General features: G+C 41.6%; 1 pseudogene; it reads left to right on the top strand.

The window, feature by feature from the left end:
* The first annotated feature begins 2,728 nt into the window (after positions 1 to 2,728).
* Positions 2,729 to 3,640, top strand: LOC100763260 (annotated as a pseudogene).
* The last annotated feature ends 1,228 nt before the right edge of the window (positions 3,641 to 4,868 follow it).

Raw genomic sequence — 4,868 nt, forward strand, 5'->3', positions numbered from 1 at the left:
TTCAGAATAATTTGTCTTTCACCTACATTTCAGTATAAACCTTAACACCATTGACTCTAAGGGGCTGCTTATCCATGTTCACTTTTGTGAAACTGAAGGTGGTGAGGTAGCCATTTGCTCCCCAAACAACTGGTTCTATGGTTTCTCGAAGGAGCTTCTCTATAAATTGACAAATATAGGACTACGTGTGCTTTACCGTTTTATTTAGCCAATCTACTGTTTTTGGTGTCTGGACAATGAACCCAGGTGGACAGGTAACAGGCAGCACATACCCAGGTGCATGGCTCACTCCTTGTCCTCCAGGAGTGCCAGTGCACAGCACAGGTGGCTGGCCTTGAGGCCAAGGCTATAGCAGCAACAGGCAAGAAGCCCAAGCACCAGCAGCACCCTAATGAAGCTCAGCCCCAGATAGCTGCCTGCGTACACTGGCAACAGCAGCAGGAAGCTGCACACCAGCTAGCTGCCACAGCAGCCCCGAAAATCTACACTCAGAGTGCTGCCTGGGGCCTCAAGCCTGCCCAGCACTGGCCTCTAGGCCCTTGTCCCCTGTGCCACTCATTGCCATCTAAGCAGTTCAGCTCATTACTCCTTGCTGAGGCAAACTTGGGACTACAACAGATAACCGGTCACTCTACCCCACTTGCCAGTGCCCCTTTGAGTGGAAGAGCAAGGCTATCAATAGTCAACGGGATTGGGGAATTGTGTGGGACTTTTATGTTTTGTGCTTAGTAGGTAACTTCTGTAGTATTTTAGGCCAGAGTCATACCCACACTGTGTCTCTGGATGATGGATGGTGTGAGCCTTTGATCTACCTCCTGGGGTGGGGGGTTGGGGTAGGGTGTGTGTTTAGCCCTTATGTAAGACAAGGGGCAAACTGATACAGAAAATATTTGCCTTCCTAAATGGTCGGGGAGACAAACAAGATGCAACAAAAAAGAAGTAAAGAAATGGGGGTCCCAGTGCCTACCTGTCACAGGGATTTAAAGCATACAACATAGAGAAAGAGGCCTTCTCAATGAAATACACCATATTGGGGGCTCTGTCCAACACAGTGAGTGAGGAGAGGGAGACACTAGAAACTCTTCTGGAAAAAACCCAAAATTTATAGTACAATGAAAAAAGAAAAAGGACTCTGACCAGGTGAGCTTAATACCTATCTCTGAAGTCCCTGTTCCAGGTATCAGATGGTGCTAGGTCCTAATGGGTCCCATGGGGGAGTGAGCAAGAAGGTACAGAGTCAATGACACAGGCCCCAGGAGCCAAATAAAAGGAAAAACAGCAAACTCCTTTATTTAGCAATAGTTAGAAACTTGCATACCTTCCCAGCACCCAGGCATTCCGATCTGCTCACATTACATAGTCACCCCTCATTGGATAAGCATAACCAGGACCTCTGACAGAAACAGTGGCTAGGCCTCAGGCTATAGCATGGTTGCCCCTCATTGGATAGGCAGGATTAGGACCACTGTCAGAGTCAAGGTTTTTGGCTGATCTCTCAGGCTGGTAGGCCTTAACTTCCTACAGAAGATGACTCTTCATACCCATCAACTATTATGTTAGTGTATAAATTATCAGAGAATGAAAAGACCCATGAGCCCCTTTCTTTTTTCCATGACCCACCAAACCTTAAAAATGTGTATTGTACATGTCATCATAGCTGCTATGAGTTCAAGAGTGCAAAAAGCATGTTGTAACTAGAAGGCAGTGTCCCACACTATTATTCCCTCTTCCATTGGATTCCACAATGCCTCCATCCACTATTTCCATGAGCTTTGAGAGGGTATTTTAGTTGAAATTTGCAACTTCTAACAATCAGTCATGTTCATAGCAGCATTATTTGTAATAGCCAGAACCTGGAAGCAACCTAGATGCCCCTCAACTGAAGAATGGATGGAGAAAATGTGGTACATTTACATAATGGAATACTACTTAGCAGAAAAAATAATGGAATCTTGAAATTTGCAGGCAAATGGATGGAACTAGAAGAAACCATCCTGAGTGAGGTAACCTAGTCACAAAAACACAAACATGAGCCTTCATCCAGTAACTGATGGAAGAAGAAACAGACACCCACACCTAAACACTCAGCTGAATTCAGGAATCCAGTAGCAGAGAGGGAGGAGTGATGAGCAAATGGGTCAAGATCAGCCTGGAGAAACCCTTTAAAACAGCTGACCTGAACAAGGGGTTTCTCATGGACCCCAGACTGATTGCTGGGAAACCAGCATAGGCTGTTCCAGACCCCCTGAACGAGGATGTCAGTTTGGAGCTAACTAAGTTGTGACAAACAGAAGCTCATATTTCAGAGCAGAAGGAAGAGCTGACCCATGAAAGAGTTGATATGTGGGATCATGATATGGACCTAAAGGCACTGAATTAAACAATGAACTGACAATATTCCATCTTGCCTATCACACCTCCACCATTTATCAGTGTGTTAGCAGTTAATCTGCAGGCTTAGAGGAAGTTGTTTTCATGAGCTCTAAAAAGAAATGAAACTACTTCTCAGTGTTCTATGACAGATGACAGATACTGTGCATGGGGCTTCTATCCATGCATGGTGTAGATGGAGGCAGATGAGGACCCAGGTGTCAAAATGGTGATTGCCACCTGGCTGAGCATGGATTAAAATCTGAAATGAGTTAATAAATAGACAAAAAGAAGGAACCAAACATAGGACACTTATGATGCACTGAATTGTCTTCTGCTACTGTATAGGTCAAAGGCTATGGGAGGCTTCAATGCCAGTTTGGGCAAAGGTTTCATTTTGGTGGGCTTCTCAGACTGGCCACAATTACAATGCATTCTTTTTATCTACATTTTGATTTTCTACTTCTTAACTCTCTTTGGCAAAACCACCATCTTTGCTCGGTCACAAGTGGAGCTCCAATTGAAGACACATATGTACTTTGTTTTCTCACACCTCTCCTTCCTAGACCTCTGCTACACCATTAGCACCATGCCCCAGCTCCTGATCAATATTGAGGGATATGACCACGCCATCACATATGGAAGGTGTGTGGTGTAACTCTTCAGTGTGCTTGCCCTTGTCTCAACATTAAGTATGCTTCTAGTTGTGATGGCCTTTGACAGCTATGTTGCTGTCTGTCATCCACTCTTCTACACAACCATTATGCATCCACTTATTTGCCAGGCATTGGCTATCTCATCATGGGTAGCAGGCCTCATACATTCTCTGATACAGACAAGCTTCATGGTGGCTATGCCCCTCTGTGGCTACCTACTGAATCATTTCTTCCGTGAGATGCCTGTGTTCCTCAAGTTGGCTTGCAAGGACACATCTGGAACAGAGGCCAAGATGTTTGTGGCCAGGGCCATAATCTTGGTTTTCCCTGCTACACTGATTCTAGCATCCTACGAACACATTGCCAGGGCTGTTTTGAAGGTCAAGTCAATATCCGGCCACAGAAAAGCTTTTGGGACTTGTGGATCACATCTGGTTGCTTCTGTGTTTTATGGCTCAACCATATACACATACTTGCAACCCAATGACAGTTATTCTGAGAACGAGGGAAAGTTTGTTGCCCTAGTCACCCCCATGCTCAATCCTCTAATTTATACCCCGAGGAACAAGGATGTGAAGGGGGCTCTGTGGAAGGTACTAGGGAGAGGCATATAATCAAGGTAGTAAAAAAACATTTTCTTTCTGTGACAGCTCCAGGATAATTGAGCCCATTGGTCTCTAGAAAACATCCTTACGGGCTGGAGAAGAAAAATTTCATTGAAAAAGAGAGTGGTGAAAGAAGATGAGATGAAGTAAAAAGTGATCAAAATTCAGTATATACATTTATGAAGTTGTCAAAAATATTAAATATATCCCGAGTAGTCAAAAAAGAATTTATTGCTCTATTTTGAAAGCCAGAAATATTTTAATTTCTTGTATTTGACTCACACTCCAATCTTCCTATGCATGGCTTTCTGTTTCAGTCTTAAGGATCCATATGCAATTATATTAGGGATCTCAGCTTTAAAGTCTGATGATTAATGACTTTAAGTGTACTGCGACCATAATTTGTCACTGTCACTTTACCTAATTTAAACACTGGTTCCAGAGAATAGGAAGTGGAGGACTAAGAGTCATCATTTAAAGCATCCTATAAACCCCACATTAAGATACTTAAGGATTCTGTAGTATGTCTCTGAAAAAGGAAAACTTTGAACAGAGACTTGAAAGGAAGTGAGAATGTAAGAATGAACTTAAAATTTGAATGTTGGGGGTTATTCTTTCTAAACAAATAACATTAATATATTTATTGAGTGTAGAAACTTAGAAATATAGAATTTAGAGCTATATAGATACAGTCCCCATACCTATGTGATACACGTGAGATCTTCCAAAATTCAATTACCCTTTGCCTCAAATGCATACCCATAAGAATATTATAAACCTGAAACCTAATTTAAAGAATTGTTGCAAAGGTTAAATTATCCATGGCTTCTGATTTAAAATGTAAAGAAGTTAAAAATCACCAAACTCAAAAACAACATCCAAGAAACTTAGCATTATGAAAACTGAACAGATTAAATAAACTATAGAAGACTGAAAGTCTAACAATTGCCCCCAAAGTTGAGATAGAAAAACAAATACAGAGAATGGCATATTTTCTGAGATAAAACCCATCACTAGCTAAAGCTTCCATTGAAACTGGTGCTAAGATCAGAAAAAGTTGTAGACAACTAGAAAAGTGATGTATATCTATTGAAGATATAAATTCACTTATTATTATTACAAAATCAATTTTGTATGGGCTTGCTGATATATGCTACCAAATATTTGATGAAGAAATTACAGCAATTAATTACATCTCTTTCAATGATAGAGGGAATACTTCTACATTGTTCTGAAA

The sequence above is a fragment of the Cricetulus griseus genome, chromosome X (assembly GCF_003668045.3).
Source record: "Cricetulus griseus strain 17A/GY chromosome X, alternate assembly CriGri-PICRH-1.0, whole genome shotgun sequence".
In the NCBI taxonomy this organism is placed as follows: Eukaryota; Metazoa; Chordata; class Mammalia; order Rodentia; family Cricetidae; genus Cricetulus; species Cricetulus griseus.